Below are 18,425 nucleotides of genomic sequence, written 5' to 3' on the forward strand. Positions count from 1 at the left end.
AACTGTATTCTGGGGAAAACCAGTGATTTTTAGGTAAGGTATACCAATCTGTGGAACCTCTGAGATGCAGGGCCCAAGGGAAGGGCCCCAGTTGCTTGGGTCTAAGTGTATTGCGTTAAGGAAGGTCCTAAACTTTTTCTGATTACTTATGCAGTTTTTTTTTTTTTGAAGACATTTAAAGCTCTGAAATCATAATTTATCATTTTCTTTCATCAAATTGTCCTAAAGAAACCAATTAAGTCTACTTTCACTACCAATATCTGTATCAGTGAAGGAAGCAGAGCCAGTATGAATACCATACAAATAAGATATTATAGAATTAAACTTAACAGAAGTATGGGCGAAGCTGGGGAAATGATGGTCTGAAATAGGATTTAGGCTGGAAGCACTGCATAGTTGAACAAGTAAGAACTTTCAGGGAAAAGCTGATAATCCAAGCGTGTTCAGTAATTACAATGGAACCATAAAAGAACAGTGAAGAGGTCTATGAGAACCTGTTGTCCCTGGGTAGCTACCGCCTCTGTGGATTTGAGTCCAAGGATCTGGATTAGGGCTCCTATTAATCATCAGAGCTACAATTCAGGAAGACTACCTGTATACTGAATGGAGAAGAAGGACAAGCTGGGACTGACTAGACACCCTTGAGGCTATATAGTGTCATGTTTGACTACAATGACCTTCTGACAGTTGCTGATTCATTTATGCCTTCAAAATGCTGTGAAAGTTCCTTTTTTACCAGCTCTAACCCAGAACCATAAAGGCAGAATAGTTTGAGAAATGTGCTTGGCTTATTAAAGTCAACACAGCACAATTTAGCATAACAAGTTCAGGACTAAAGCAATGCTGCTGGTGCTAAGTTGCCTCAGTCATGTCTGACTCTTTGTGACCCCCTGGACTGTAGCCCATCAGGCTTTTCTGTCCATGGAATTCTCCAGGCAAGAATACTGGAGTGGGTTGCCATTTCCTTCTCCAGAAATCAATGCATTTATGGTATTTTTCTTCACTTCCTCTAGGTGTTATCCTTTGCTGACTTTTTGGAGACCTTGAGCAACTTTAAGCTGGTATCTTACACTTCTACAGGTCAAGAGAGAGTTGATCTCACCTAAAAAATCCTCAAGAAAATATCACATCTTATTGTCTCTGATTGGCTTGAAAGTCTATCTTTGAATAAGTCACTCTGTCTAGTAAGTTGATAAGCCCTGCTTGGTCTAAGACAATCAGCACCCACTGCTGGAGTTGGCAATGAAGTCATTCCTGTCCAAACATCAGGACTACCAGAATGCATGAGCAGATAACTCTATATTGTCTGTGTGAATGGTACCCTGCACAGATTGGCTGAGAGTGTAGGAAAAGTGGTACGATGATTTGAAGAAAAAATTTCAGTGCAGATAAAATATATGTCTTCATAGTCAAAGGATGAATTTAGTCACATGCAAAATTAATATAAACAAACGAACCAAGTATACGGCTAAAATAAATTCCCTTAATCTAGCTGTGTTATGTAGTGGTTACCTACTTGCTGGTTAAAAAATTATGTTAACTGAGGGGCTGTAGAGTGGATTTGTACACAGAAGAGCTCTGTAGTTTTCTACTAGTACTTTATTCCTTCTTAATTCATTAGTAATTAGTTAGCATTTTGTTAGATAGTGTATGTTCCTTTCAATTTCCTATAGTTGAGTACTGCTAGGATTTAGAGTAGAATTAACTTGGATAGTTTTATTCCAATAAAAGATTGGCTTTTTCCTCCATTTTCTTTTTATTATTATCTAATAAAACAAAGTTTGCAAGCAAGTGGAAAAATATAGCATGTATTGGGAAATGAGAAATAAAAATACAAAGCCAGGCATGAAAGCAGTTAAGAGAATGTTACTGAGTCTGTTAAAGAGATGGGCACTTGCAAATTGTAGTTACAGCTCTCTTTATTCACAGTATTAACATTGAAGATTTGTGAGTCTTAGCAAGTTTGGACTTTACAAGTGCTTTCAGGACTGGGATAGAATAGATATTAGTCACTTCACCCCCTTCCTGCTCTCTATGAACACTTAAACAAGATACTTTCTTGCATCTAAAATGGGCAGCACTGACTTACTTCTGTATTAATCAGTTTTGCATCCCCCATATCCTTTGTCTTCATTAGGTCACAGTAACTTTCAAGTTGTCTCAAACAAGGCCTTTGCCATGATATATTGTAGCTTCAATAAAAGCAGGGAAAGTCTTCTATGTCTAATTTAAGAACATGTATTTTATGTTTGCAGTTAGTGTTCCCTATGGTATATTCAATAAAACTAGCCAAGTGTCCTACTACTTAAAAAGAAAAAAAGAAAAGAAAACACATACAAACAAAAGACCACCCATTTGTATAAATTTCTTCTATAAAAATCTTTCATATGGAGGCAGAAAGAATAACAATTAAATAGTTGAAATCTCTGTAAATATTCATAGTTAAATATGTGTCTTGGGGGATAGTATGTAGGTGACATTCTTTCTTCTATTGAAAAATTACTACAGCTTCATCTCTTTTTAATGAAATATTTTTTGAAATGGGACATTAGCCACAGCTGATACACTTCACATTGAGTAAAGCATATGAGAGCATATAAGTGGATTTTTTCAATTCTGTACACAAAAATGCATGCAGTACCACGGCCCCTATGCTTTTTGCTAAAATTATATTAAAACAAAATTAAGTGCTGGGTCATAACACAAGTTAGTGTAAAATGAAATTATTTTATTATATTATTCAGACAAATTATACTACACAAAAATTAACTTAAGTAAACAGCCTTAGGTTTTACTTTATATACCAGAAGTATCACCATTTGTGGCATGCTGTATTAAAGAAGTTAGTGAACCACACAAAAGAAGAAAATGTCAGATTTAAAACTGAGGAGAGAGGGAAACTGAAGCATACATTTCCCGAAGGGACAGCAAACTCTGGGGGAGTTATAACAAGATATTTCTGTTTATGTCAATACTGCCAAGGAGGTGACTAATATAATTCACACTCAGACAAGTTCCAAAAAAAAAAAAAAAATATTCGCACAGTTTTAGTGTTTCTCTTCTGTTACCTAGTGTGTTGTTGTTCAGTCACTAAGTCGTGTCTGACTCTTTGTGACCCCACGTACCAGGCTTCCTTGTCCTCCACTATCTCTTGGAGTTTGCTCAAGTTCATGTCCATTGAGTCGGTGATGCTATCTAACCATCTCATCCTCTGCCACCCTCTTTTCCTTTTGCTTTCAATCCTTCCTAGCATCAGGATCTTTACCAAACCAGTCAATCCTAAGTGAGATCAACCTTGAATATTCATTGGAAGGATGGATGTTAAAGTTCCCATACTTTGGTCATCTGATGCAAAGATCTGACTCATTGGAAAAGACTCTGTTACCTATTACTGTATAACAAATCCGTCCAAAACTGATCTTTAAAACGATGATTTATTGTTTTTCATAAGTCTTTGGGTTGGATAAGTGCTCAGCTGGATGTTTCCTCTGATGATTTCTCTTCATGTAGCTCTTCACCTGTAGACAACCAGATGACTGGCCAGGGCTGGTGGATTTAAGACACCCTCATTCAATATCCAGAACCCTGTTGCTGGCTATTGGTTGACCTCTCTCTCTTTCTTCATTATTAGATTTAGTCCTCATCATCCAGGAGTCTAGTCAAGACTTTGCAAAGGAAGCATCCCTACAGTAGGAGGAAGCTGGAGAATCCATTCAGGCCTAGAATGAACATCTCAGACAGTGTCACCTGCCACATTCTCCTAGTCAAAACAGATTGCAATTTTGGTCCAGGTTCAAGGGGTGGAAAGTAGACCCCATCTTTTGATGAAAGAAGCTACAAAATATATGGCAATGTGTTTTAGTTCAACCCATAGTCTGTCCATCTGTCTGTCTCTCTTTTTCAATGTCATTTTCATATTAACAAAAAGAAGGATGATTTTAGTCTAATTCAGGAGTCAGCAAACTTTTTGTACAAAAGATTAGATAGTAAATATATAGATTTTCAGGAGGCTTAAGTTCTTTATCACAATTATTCAACTCTACCAATGCAGCATGAAAGCAGTCATAGACAACTATAAAATAATTGTTAGGCTGTGTTACAATACAATTTTATTTATAAAAAACAGTGGTTGTGTTTGGCCCATGGATAGTTTGCCGAACTCAGATGCTATGGATTGAATTCTATTCTTTTCCCCATCCCAGAAGAAATCCGAATTCCCCAATACCTCAGAATGTGACATTTAGAAACAGAGAAATGATGAGTTCATACTGAAACAGGGTGGGTTCTCTAATTCAACATGACTGGCAGCCTTACAAGGAGATGGCCATGTAAAGATACAGACATGGAAGATCGTTATGTGATGCTGAAGCCATAAATTGGAGTTACGCAGCTACTAGCTGAGGAATGCAGAAGGCTTCTAGCAAACCACCAAAAGCTAGAAAGAGTCAAGGACATCTGAATCCCCTACAGATGTCAGAGGAACCATGGCCTTGCTCACACTCTGCCACACCTGGTCCAGACTTGTAGTTAAGAGTATGAGAAACAAGTTTCTGTTGTTTTAATCCACCCAGTTTATGGCACTCTGTTTTGGCAGCCCTATGAAACTAATCTACTAATATGTAAATTTTATACATTTCTTTCCTGCTTCTTTTCTCTTTCTCTATTTTATCTCCTGGCTGCTTATGATTCCTAAGCAAAAGTCACACTCCTGAAAATGGGGTGGATGAAAAACTTTGAACTTTTCTTTGCCTGAAATAAAAAATGACAGTCTGTGTCAAGTCTTTGCTAGTTGATGGTATCCAGTATGATCAAATTATTCCTGTTAAGGGGTTCTTAAGTGATGGTCAACAGGATATCATATTCTTCCTACCTAATATTTGCATTTCAATAGAAATATTGAGTGTGTTTATTTTTAAATGTTTCTCAGATTATTTAATTTTCAGCTCATTATATATATAGTTTTAAGCTATAACAGAATTTTGCATGGAACCTCAATACACAAAAAATAAGCCAAGCATGTTTGAAACTAGTATGGGAAGTCTGGGGTTTTACTTCTTAATTTTCTTCCTGAATTGTGTCTTCTCATCTCTTGAGGACTCAACAATGAATCCCAGAATCTTATAGAAGAGAGTTAAACATAGTGTTGTAAAAGGAAAATCACTGTGGGTATTACAGGCAATAAGGAGAAGATTTAAGGAGAACAGGTCCGATTGATCAGATTTCATCAGTTTGACGCATGGTTATCATACTCAAGTGTGAAAGATGAGAAAATTTAACCAAATGTTTTACTGAATATATGAAAGTATATCAAATTAAATCAGAGGAGTGTAAAGAAAAGTTCTTTTTTTTCCCCCCACAATAAACTGGATGTCATTTTTATCTGTCCTTTTATCTTACAAGAGATTCTAATTCAACAATGACTCTCCATGTGCAGAATTGGGAAAGGTTCTCCAGCAGTGGGCATGTTCCTGGCAGCAGCAATGCAGCAATGTGAATGGTTGAAAATCTAATTCATTGTTTCAGCTGCTGGCAATATTCATTCCTTTGGAATGTGCCAAACTGGTAAGCAGTTTTTAAAAATGTAGACATGCTTTTTTTTAATCAAGGCCCTAGAGAATACCATACAGAGCCACAAATATGATGCATTTAGAATAAATAAATCTATTCTGCTTAATTATATTAGAACAAATTCAGCCAGATAAGTAAATACCAATGATGTCACACATTTTTATCTACAGATAAAGACATTTTTGTATTATGTATTCATCCATGAAATACATAATTACCTTTTAATTTGCCCTAAGCAAGAAGGGAAGGAATGTAGGTCATTACAAAACAGCTTAATATAAAAAAAAAAAAATACTGTATGTTTGCTTTAGTCTTTATTAGTTTTTTGATGGAGGGAAAAGACAAATATTTATATTATCTTCTTTTTAAAACATGAGTTAAGTGTATATATAGCATGGCTGCTTTTAGACTGAAGTCATGCCTTATTTCACAGGGATCTATAACTCCCTAATTGTCACCCTATGATTCCTTTTTGTCGCTCATTTACCTAACTTGTTTCTTTACCACTGTCTTTCTTGCCTTCCTTCTGCTTCTCTAGTGTTTTGTTTTGCACATTTATTTTCTATTCTTTTATTGAGCAGGAGCTTAGGAAATCATGGAAAACACTGCTAATGTGAGAAGAGTTGGACATGGGCATAAGTGCACACATAGAAACATCTGTAAAACAGCTTCTGAGGCAGGTGTCCCCACCTTCAGGACATGGACCAATACTGGTCCATGGCCTGTTAGGAACCACTCTTCACAGCAGGAGGTGAGTGGCAGGTGAACAACTGAAGCTTTATCTGTATTTACAGCAGCTTCCTATCACTCTCCCATCACCCTCAGATGGGGCCGTCTACTTGCAGGAAAACAAGCTCAGGATTCCTACTGATTTATATTATGGTGAGTTGTATAATTATTTCATTATATATGACAATGTAATAATAATAGAAACAAAGTCCACAATAAATATAATGCACTTGAACCAACCATAAACCACCCCACTCCCCTTATCTGTGGAAAAATTGTCTTCCAGGAAACTGGTCCCTGATACCAAAAAGTTTGGGAATCGCTGTTCTAACACATGTTAATTGAGTGAAACCAATTCTGTTTTAAGCAGGATAACTAAGTAGGAAGGGAAGTAGAAGAAGAGAGCATAGATAAACTCAATTTATATTATAATTAAAATAAATCAAACATTCTATAAATTATATTTTATTAAAATAATTCTATGATGCCTACTAAAGTTGCAAAAATACATTTATATTTGTTTAGACTTACAAAGGTTCATATAGTCAAGCTATGGTTTTTCCAGTAGTCATTTATGGATATAAGAGTTGGACTATAAAGAAAGCTGAGCACTGATGAATTGATGCTTTTGAACTGTGGTGCTGGAGAAAATTTTTGAGAGTCCCTTGGACTGCAAGGAGATCAAACCAGTCAGTCCTAAAGGAAATCAGACCTGAATACTCATTGGAAGAACTGATGCTGAAGCTGAAGCTCCAATACTTTGGCCACCTGATGGGAAGAACTGACTCATTAGAAGACCCTGATGTTGGGAAAGATTGAAGGCCAGAGGAGAAGGGGACAACAGAGGATGAGATGGTTGGATGGCATCACCAACTCAATGGACATGAGTTTGAGTAAGCTCTGGGAGTTGGTGATGGACAGGGAAGCCTGGCATGCTGCAGTCCATGGGGTTGCGGAGAGTCGGACATAACTGAGTGACTGAACTAAACTGAAATTTACAAAAGTCATGCAAATTTTCTTGTTATATTAATAACAGTCTGATTTTTCTATTTCTTATCTGAATTTTCCTTTCTAAATTAATGTAGCAAAATCCCACAAAATCTTCTACTAGCTCCTAGCTCACTGCCCTTATTGTAGGCATTCCTGGCTTTCCACATAGTAAACCCACCATGCTCTCAGGACTCACTGTGCCAAACTGAGGTGTGAAAGGCAGTTGGGATAATAAGCCACCCATATATTTCATTATTCTTCTCAATTTTGTCCTGTCCATTTCTAAGTGTACCCTTGAGCATCTCCCAAGGCAAATATGTATACTGATCTAATGTCAAAGATTTTTGTGTGAGACCTGTGTGCTCCAAATCCAGTGGATTTTGATGCCAACTCCTAGTTTTGAAGTGGCCTACAGCCCTTGTTTTCCTCCCCCTCTCTGTTTGTTAGCAAAATACCTTGGGAGCCCGCAGAACAAAGAAATCTTTTATTCTCTGACCGCCCTAGGAAACATTTTTCATTCCTATAGGGATAAGGTTACTATTACACAGGACTCTGATAGAAATCAAATTATGCATTTTTGAAATTCAGGACATGGGAGACAAGAATATGAGTCTTTCCTATACTGATTATCATAGAATGGTATTTTATATATATGCATATGTATTTGCTAATTTTTAGATAATTGAGGTTTCTAAAGTCCATATTCAATCATTCTAATATCTTCTGAAAGCAAACTCCATGTGACTTCTTTCCAATAACATGAGACCTCCCCTCCCCTCATTCATCTCCAGATTGAATTCACAGATGACTGTAAGCATTCAATTTTATTTGGGCCTGGATAATGCAACCCCATGTTGTGATAGGTATAATTTGTACTTGTTTGTTCCTATATTTTCAGTGCTAATGTAAATATTTAGGATCAAATTTTATAAAATATTATCAGACAATGTATGCCATTATTGTCATTGCCATTCACAGATGTTATAATATTTTCTATTGTAAAAGGCTAAATAGAATGGAAATATGTTTACAGTGCTAAATCACAGCAAAATATTTGCAGATAGTCTTAAACCCATTTCGCCTGCTTGTCTTCACTCAAAATATAAACATGCTATAAAGGATTTCATTTTAAAATTTAAAAATAACACATTATCTGGAATAAACAAAAAGCAAATTGAGTTGAAATTGACTTTTTATCCTCTTCTAGATATAAGAACAGCAGCAAAGACCATTCTCAAAATTAATTTGCAGTAATGTGGCTCTTTGATGCTATAAATGCATGAAATACATTAAAGAAAGCTAACTGAATTTTTAAAAACCACTTGCTAGGCTCAGATCAGGTATTTTTTATATCAAGTAAACAGGGAGCATCTGAGACACAGCAATAAAAATCTTACAGATTTAAAGGTTTAAAGATTTAAAGATAAAAGATTTGTTTTAAAGAAGAAAGAAAAAGATTTTGAAACATAGTTAATTAGAATCTATACAAATCCTATCAAAAGGAGTACAACACCAAAAAGTTTCAAAGTAAAAATATTCACTCCCGGAACTCTAGAAATAGAACATGAAGCAATGAGTACGTTCTACAGATCATTGTAATATTATCCTTTACAGTCTGTACTGGAAATTGTTCTTTAATCTTCTCAAATTCCTCTAAGTGACTTACTTTCTAGAATGATGGGAAACGTGAAAACTGACCCATTGAAAATAATCAAGGATGGACTTTAAAAAAATAACATGATTTTTTAAAATTAAATCTTTAGAAATGAATCCTCTGGAGCTATGAAGTGAAGAAGATATGCCTTTTTTCTGTATATATGGAGTTGGGCCTATAGATCTCTGAAATTTGGTAACCTTGAAATTCAGTTTTGATGGATAGGCAAAGGTGTTAGGAAGAAACAAACAAGCCTATGCTCAATACAAAGATAAAAACAAATAAGCAATCTCCTTCCAAAACTGGAACCTCAAAAGGGTATAATCTCAGTAGAAGATTAAGCTAGAAGGAAAACTACTCTGAAGAATAAGAGCCGGGAAACCGCAGAAAGAAGTAAGTTTACTATTTAATTTCCAAATGAGTGATACAAATAAAACTCCAGTCTAAAGGAAAACAAGTAGGCTTGGAGACAAAATGGCAGAGTAGAAAAATATGAACTCACCTCTTCTTATGGAAATAGTAAAATCACAACTAACTGCTGAACAACCATTGACCAAAAAAAAAAAACAAACCGAAACCATTGTGTAACCTACCAGAAAAGATAACCTACATACAAAAGCAAAGAAAAAGCCACAGTGAGATGGTAGAAGGGGCATAATCAAAACCCATACATGCCAAGTAGGTGACCCACAAACTCAAAAACAACTACACAACAGAAATTCTCCCACAGGGGTGAAAATTTTGAGCCCCACGTTAGGCTCCGCAGCTTGGGTGGGGGTGTTCTGGCAATATGAGGAAGACCCCCAGAGAATCTGGCTTCGAAGATCTATGGAACTTGCAGGAATTCCACAGGACTAGGGGAAACAGAAACTCCACTCTTGGAGGGCACCGAAGTCTTGTGATGCCCAGGCCCCAGGGAAAAAAGTTGTGACCTCATAAAAAACCTGTGCCAGACTGACCTGCTAGTTCTGGAGGGCCTCTTGTAAAGGTAGAGAGACAGCTATGGCTCACTGCAGGGACAAAGATGCTGGTGGTAGTAATTCTAGTGAGTACTCATTGGCATGAGCCATTCTATGAGGACTGCATTTTTCACCAAGACCTGGCCCTACCCAACAGCCTGTAGAGTTCAGTGTTGGGATGCCTCAGGCCAAACAACCAACAGGGTGGGAACACAGCCCCACCCATCAGCAGATAGGATGCTTGAAGTCTTACTGAGCAAACAGCAGCCCCCTAAACAAGCCCCTACAAAAACAAATCTAAAACAAGTAAGAAAATGATAAAAGAAACATACATATCAATAATTACCTTAAATACAAATGGATTAAGTGCTCCAACCAAAGAAGACAGACTTAGAAACAAGTACAGATCTAGGAACACATACAGACTGGAAGTGAGCAGATTGGAAAAACAAAATATTCCATACAAATGAAAATCAACAGACAGCTGGAGTAGCAATACTCAATCAGGCAAAATAGACTTTGAAATAAACTGTTACAAGAGACAAAGAAGGACACTACATAATGATCAAGGGATCAATCCAAGAAGAAGATATGATGATTATAAATGTAATATAAACAAAATTGATAAACCTTTAGCCAGACTCATCAAGAAAAAGAGGGAGAGGACTCAAATCAATAAAATTAAAAATCAGAAGCTGCAATGGACACCACAGAAATACAAAGGATCTGAGAGACTACTACAAGCAACTCTATGCCAACAAAATGGACAGCCTAGAAGAAATGGTCAAATTCTTAGGAAGGTACAATCTCCCAAGACTCCACCAGGAAGAAATAGGAAATATGAACAGACCTATCATAAGTACGGAAATTAAAAATGTGATTAAAAAACTCCCAACAAACAAAAGTCCAGGACCAGATGGCTTCACAGGCAAATTCTATCAAAGATTTAGAGAAGAGTGAACACCTATCTTTCTGAAACTCTTCCAGAAAATTGCAGAGGAAGAAACACTCTTAAACTCATGCTATGACGTCACCATCACCCTGATACTAAAACCAGACTAAGATACTGAAAAGAAAAAAAAAAAAAAAAGACAATTGCAAGTCAACGTCACTGATGAAAGGAGACACAAAAATCCTCAACAAAATACTAGCAAGCCATGATCAAGTTGGATTAATCCTAGGTATGCAAAGATTTTTCAGTATTCACAAATCAATCAACGTGATATACCACATCAACAAGCTGAAGAGTAAAGACCCAAATATGAGATCAGCTACTAAAAAACTCTTAGAGAAAAATATAGGCTGAATATTCTTTGACATAAACCACAGCAAGATCTTTTTCAACCTGTCTTCTAGAGTAATGGAAATAAAAATAAACAAATGGAACCTAATTAAACTAAACAGATTTTTCACAGCAAAGAAAATCATCAACAAAATGAAAAGACAACCCACAGCGTGGGAGAAAATATTTACAAATGATGCAACCAACAAGGGATTAATCTCCAAAATTTACAAACAACTCATGCAACTCAACATTAAAAAAAAAAACCACTAACAACCCAATCAAAAAATGGGCAGAAGACCTAAAGTGACATTTTTCCACAAAGATGGCCAAAAAGCACATGAAAAGATGTTCCATATTGCTAATTATTAGATAAATGCAAATAAAAACTAAAATGAGATATCCTTTCATGCCAGTCAGAGTGGTCATCATCAAAATGTCTGCAAAGAATAAATGCTGTAGATGGTGTGGTGAAAAGGGATTCTTCCTACACTGTTGGTGGGAATGTGAACTGTTACAGTCACCTTGGAGAATAGTATGAAGTGTCCTTAAAAAACTAAAAACACAACTATCATATGATCCAGAAATCCCACTCCTGGGCATATACCTAGAAATGAACATGGTTTGAAAGGACATATGCACCCTAATGTTCATTGCAGGGCTTTTACAATAGCAAAGACATGGAAGCAACCTAAATGTCCATCAACAAAAGAATGGATAAAAGATGTGATACTATGGAATATTTTGCAACCACTAAAAAAAAAGAAATAACATCATCTGGAGCAACATGGAAGGACCTGGAGATTATCATACTAAGTGATGTAAGTCAGACAGAGAAAGACAAAAATGATATAGCTTTTATGCAGAATCTAAAAAAAATGATATAAATGAACTTATTTACAAAACAGACTCACAGACTTTGAAAATAAACTTGTGGTTATCAGTGGGGAAAAGTGGAGGTGAGGAATAGATTGGGAGTTTTGAACTGACATGTACACACTGCTATATTTAAAGTAGATAACCAACAAAAGTCTACTGTATAGCACATGGAACTCTACTCAATGTTCTGTAATAACCCAAATGGGAAAAGAATTTGAAAAAGAATGATAAATATATACATATAACTGAATGAATTTCCTATATATCTGAAACTAACATAACATTGTCAATCAACAATGCTCCAATACAAAATAAAAATTAAAAACATCTAAACAAACTGAAGGAAGTCCCAATAAGGACAATAAAAAAAAAATAGGTTTATGAAGAGCCCATAGAGTTAATTTTCAAAGAATCTGTACCTTCAAAATAATGGAAACTATTCATTAAAGGCATAGTCTTCATGACAATGGTAAAAACTGAGGAAAGAAAAAAAAAAACTAAGGAAAGAACAGACAGAAATGAGTTATACTTTATAGCATCTCTTATAAGATGTTGTACTGTACCAATTGGATGAAGATAAATTTTTTAACTTTTTTTAATTTTTTGGAGTCTCATTTAGGAAGCAGAAATTCAGATTCCTTAATATTAATGACTTCCCTTGTCGCTCAGATGGTAAAGCATCTGCTTACAACGCAGGAGACCCAGGTTCGATCCCTGGGTCAGGAAGAGCCTCTGGAGAAGGAAATGGTAACCCACTCCAGTACTCTTGCCTGGAAAATCCCATGGACAGAGGAGACTCATAGGCTACAGTCCATGAGGTCGCAAAGAGTCGGACACAACTGAGCGACTTCAGTTCAGTTCAATATTAATGAACCATTTCAGCAGAAAAACCGTTAATTTGTCAAACAAGAAGGTAGGGTTTACAACTCATTTGCTTTAAGAATCAACAAATGGATAATTCACATTGTATCATCTTAAAGTTAATTTAATCATGGTAGGGGTTATTAGCACTATGATACGACTTGAAAAAAATCATTTTTAGTATCAAATAATTATTACTTTGAGAATTCTAAAATTACCTGTGTAGAGCATTTTTTGATATTAATCATATTTTTGTATTATGGATACAAAAAGTATCTGAGGTTTTATCAAGGTTGGTTCACACTTTTGTTCAGCATGCAATTTGAGTTAAAAATAATGAGCACAACTGTAAATCAACTATACAAAAATAATTTTTTTTAAAAAAAAGGAGAGCAAGTAGAACAAAACTCACAAAAATGCTAAGCAAATAGAAAGCCCCAAATTGATGATAGAAATAAACCATATATACTTGAAATCACAATAAATATAAAGAGATAAAAACTACAAGTAGAGATGAAAATTCTCAAAAAGGATTTAAAATAGTGCTATATCCTGTTTATAACAGTGATACCTAATTCACAGGGGTAAAAAAAAAATGTGTAAGAAACAGACATAAATGGGAAATTTGCAAAGTAGAACTAACCAAATGACAGTTATAGCCATGTTAATGTCAGGCAAAATGAATTTTATGGCTAAACCATTGTATGACATTAAAAGCATAAATGCATAATGATAAAAGCTTTGAATCAGAATGATATATAAGCAGAAATAAACTTTTTGTAGTCTAATGAAAAATTAACAAGACTGTAAGGAAATTACCAAAAATTTGCCATCATATTAACAGATTTAATGAAAATATAAAATATAAAAGATATAAATCTATATTTATCTATATCTATATAAACATACACATTATATATTATACATGTACATTTACAAATACACATACAATATGTGATATATATATGGTGATAAACATATACAATATATAGTAGTAAGTATATAGTTATAAAATGTCTCATTAAACTTTTTGCTACATTGTTGTCAGAGTATTCCCCTAAACCCCAAATTCCTACATATTCACTGCTTTCTCTACCATTTTATTTAACACCCTTCAAGTAGCCATGAAAAAATGTGTATACAAACACACACATACCAACCCATACAGAGTATACTCTAGTGGAGAGAGATACTATACTGTACATATATATTATGCTATATATTATGCTATAGTGTTTTATATTTGTAGGGCTTCCCAGGTGCCTCTAGTGGTAAAGAATCTGCCTTCAAATGCGGGACACATCAGAGATGCTGGTTCAATCCCTGGGTTAGGAAGATCCCCTGGAAGGGGAAATGGCATCCCACTCCAGCACTCCAGTGCTCTTGCATAGAAAATCCCATGAATGGAGGAGCCTGGTGGGCTACACTCCACAGGGTCACAAGACATCACACTTACCTGAAGTGATTTAGCACACACACACACATATATGTATTATATATTATGGATTATATATTATCACATATTATGATCATATATTATTAATTGTATAATATATCACAGATAAACTATACATTGTATACATGTGTATATGTGCAGTTATATATGTATGTTACATTTTCTGTATTTTACATCATATACATACATCATGTATCATATATTTTTTTGAGAATTTTCAAATAAACAACATTTTAATAATAAGAACTACTTTGTTTAGTTGTTTAGTCACTAAATCATGTCCGACATTTTTGCAACCCCATGGACTGCTGTGTACCAGGCTCCTCTGTCCATGAGATTTCCCAGGCAATAATCCTGGAGTGGATTGCTGTTTCCTTCAATGGGGGATCTTCCTGACCCAAGGATTGAACCTGTGTCTCTTGCTTGGCAGGAAAATTCTTTCCCAATGAGCCACCTGGGAAGCCCAGTAAGAACTGTTATGTGTCATTAATAAGTAAGGTATATTTGTAATTCCTTATAACTTCTTCTCACCTCAATTATTATAATAGTAATTATGTTTTCATTGGTGGTCTGCAATCATGGTTATCATCTCTCTTTCACTCCCTGTTTTCTACTTCCATAAAAGTTATGTCATTATTTATAAGAAATAAGCATAATACTAAAGGATAAACTAAATTAAAAAAGGATCTGAGTAATGCACGGAACATAGATAAGCCATGGGCAAACAATGTGTGAAAATGTTTTCATAATGCTTAACAGTAGAATGCCAGAGTTTGATCACAAATTCCTGTCTTTTTTTTTGCTTACATGTTGCAAAAGCAAACAGAGGAAACCAGTGCTCATAAGATAGAAACAAATCCGTTCTGGGAAAGCACAGGTTTCCCCTGATTTTAAGAACGGGAAAAAAAAAATCTACTAATTCTATTATGACATGCTCAAAATATAGCAAATTATATTCACAGCTCAGTCTAACGTGACAGCTAATCAACTATGTTTGTGCTTTTCTGCAGAGGATAGGCTATAAGAGTGGCTCTCATAAAATCATGGCTATTTCTAAGAGTGATATCCCCGAGTACTTAAGGCTGTGATACAGGAAGAAAGCACAGTCCACCTTCTCCCCAAGTGCTCTGCAGGTCATTGATCCACACAGTGTGATGGTGGATAAAACTCAGGACAATATTATTTATGTGTAAATCTAAAAATTCTAAATTTAGATAAATGTTAGACTTTGCTAATATTTAGGATAAGGACTATCAGTGACTCCCTCACACTAATCATATTTTATATGGCTATATATATATATATACATATATATATGTATATATATATATACTTAGTCACTCAGTCATGTCAGACTCTTTGCAGCCCCATGGACTATAGCCTGCCAGGCTCCTCTATCCATGGAGATTCTCCAAGCAAGAATGCTGGAGTGGGTTGCCATTCCCTCCTCCAAAGGGGATCTTCCCAACCCAGGGACTGAACCCAGGTCTCCCACATTGCAGAATTATTTACCAACTGAGCCACCAGGGAAGCCCATATGAAGATATTCTGAGGGAAGAGTGTATGGTGCTTTACATAAACAGAACCTATGGTAGTGTACTTGTATCTTAGCCACTCTAAGCAAATAGTGAAATAGCACATCTTTACATGGGTGATGACTGTTTACATGAATTTATAGGTTATATTATATAAGTTTAATTAAAACCTGTTAATTCTCACTGAATTTTGTACTGTGTGGATCACAATAAACTATGGAAAATTCTTAAAGAGATGGGAATACCAGACCATCTGACCTGTCTCTTGAGAAACCAGTGTGCAAGTCAGGAAGCAACAGTTAGAACTGGACATGGAACAACAGACTGGTTCCAAATAGGAAAAGGAGTACGTCAAGGCTGTATATTGTCACCCTGCTTATTTAACTTATATGCAGAGTACATCATGAGAAACGCTGCGCTGAAAGAAACACAAACTGGAATCAAGATTGCCGGGAGAAATATCAATAACCTCAGATATGCAGATGACACCACCCTTATGGCAAAAAGTGAAGAAGAACTAAAGAGCCTCTTGATGAAAGTGAAAGAGGAGAGTGAAAAAGTTGCCTTAAAGCTCAACGTTCAAAAAACTAAGATCACAGCATCTGGTCCCATCCCTTCATGGGAAATAGGTGGGGAAACAGTGGAAACAGTGTCAGACTTTATTATTTTGGAATCCAAAATCACTGCTGATGGTGATTGCAGCCATGAAATTAAAAGACGCTTACTCCTTGGAAGGAAGGATATGACCAACCTAGATAGCATATTTAAAAGTAGAGACATTACCTTGCCAACAAAGGTCCGTCTAGTCAAGGCTATGGTTTTTTCCAGTAGTCATGTAGGGATGTGAGAGTTGGACTGTGAAGAAAGCTGAGTGCCGAAGAATCGATGCTTTTGAACTGTGGTGTTGGACAAGACTCTTGAGAGTCCCTTGGACTGCAAGGAGATCCAACCAGTCCATCTTAAAGGAGATCAGTCCTGGGTGTTCATTGGAAGGACTGATGTTGAGGCTGAAACTCCAATACTTTGGCTACCTCATGCAAAGAGTTAACTCATTGGAAAAGACCCTAATGCTAGGAAGGATTGAGGGCAGCAGAAGGGGACAATAGAGGATGAGATGGCTGGATGGCATCACCAACTCGATGAACACGGGTTTGGGTAGACTCCGGGAGTTGGTGATGGACAGGGAGGCCTGGCGTGCTGCAATTCATGGGGTTGCAAAGAGTCGGACACCACTGAGAGACTGAACTGAACTGAAGTTTGTACTGCACTCATTCTAAACAAAAGAGGAAAATATTATATAGCATAACCTAATACAGAACTTTCAAAAAAGATTTTAAAAGATAGCTTGATACACTAGGGGGAAAGTAGTAAAAAAGTAAATATAACAATTATATATTTAAACTGTGAAACCTCCTGATGTCATAAAATATGTGCTATTATTCATCAAACTTAAGCAGTGAAACCTGTTCCAGGCTGTTGGATAATTTCTATGAGGTACCAGTGAGCACCTTCTTCATGAAGCGCTTACATCAAATGACTCATTCTTCAATACTTTGAACCCCTGAAAAGAAAGACATCTGTGTTCATGGCACCACTTCTACCTCCAGTGTCACTCACTATTCCACATTTCCTTCTCCCTCAGTCTCATTTGCTCTGACGTGAGGTCTTGCCTTGGATTACATTTGTTAGATGCAAGTGTCAAACCACTGGCTTCTCTGCATGTCAACATTGCCATAAATTGAATCAACAGCATCATTTACCACTAAAACACCATAAAAGTAAATAGTGAAAGATTTACACTTCATGAAGACAGACTCAACATGGAAACCAGAACTCCCAGATGAACCTTCCAGCAGGTTGGAGGGAATGCCACATAACCTCATGAACTAAAATAATTTAGGACTTTCTATAATATACAGTTATGTGTGCTTTTGTGCATGCATGCTCAGTTATGTCCAACTCTTTGCGACCTCATGGACTATAGCCCACCAAGCTACTCTATCTATGGAACTTTCCAGGTAAGAATACTGGAGTAGGTTGCCATTTCCTACTTCAGAGATCTTCCCAACCCAGAGATCGAACTCATGTCTCTTACATCTCCTGCATTGGCAGGAGGATTCTTTACCACTGCACCACCTGGGAAGCCCAATAGACTTTTATAATAGACTATAATTATTTTGACAGTTTCCATACTATATTTAATTAAGTAACTATCTAATATCTTTCCCTGCCCATACTGTTTTACCATAGGAACTCATAAAATCTCTGTTGAATAAATTAATCAGTATTATTTTCCATCTTCTGGTAAGGTCTTTAGTCTGTCAATACTCCTTTAGAATATTTATTCTCAGTGTTCAATATAATGGTGCTGATATATATTTAATACCTAATGTATCCTAACTTGAGGTTTCAGGCAGCCAAAAACAGTGTCTAATTTTTCTTCTTATTAACTATTGTCATACTTTTCTCCCTAGATCCTAATATACTTTCTCAAACATGTTGTTTTATTATA

Source organism: Giraffa tippelskirchi, chromosome 2, assembly GCF_054371585.1.
Source record: "Giraffa tippelskirchi isolate mGirTip1 chromosome 2, T2T-mGirTip1v1.2.pri, whole genome shotgun sequence".
Lineage (NCBI taxonomy): Eukaryota > Metazoa > Chordata > Mammalia > Artiodactyla > Giraffidae > Giraffa > Giraffa tippelskirchi.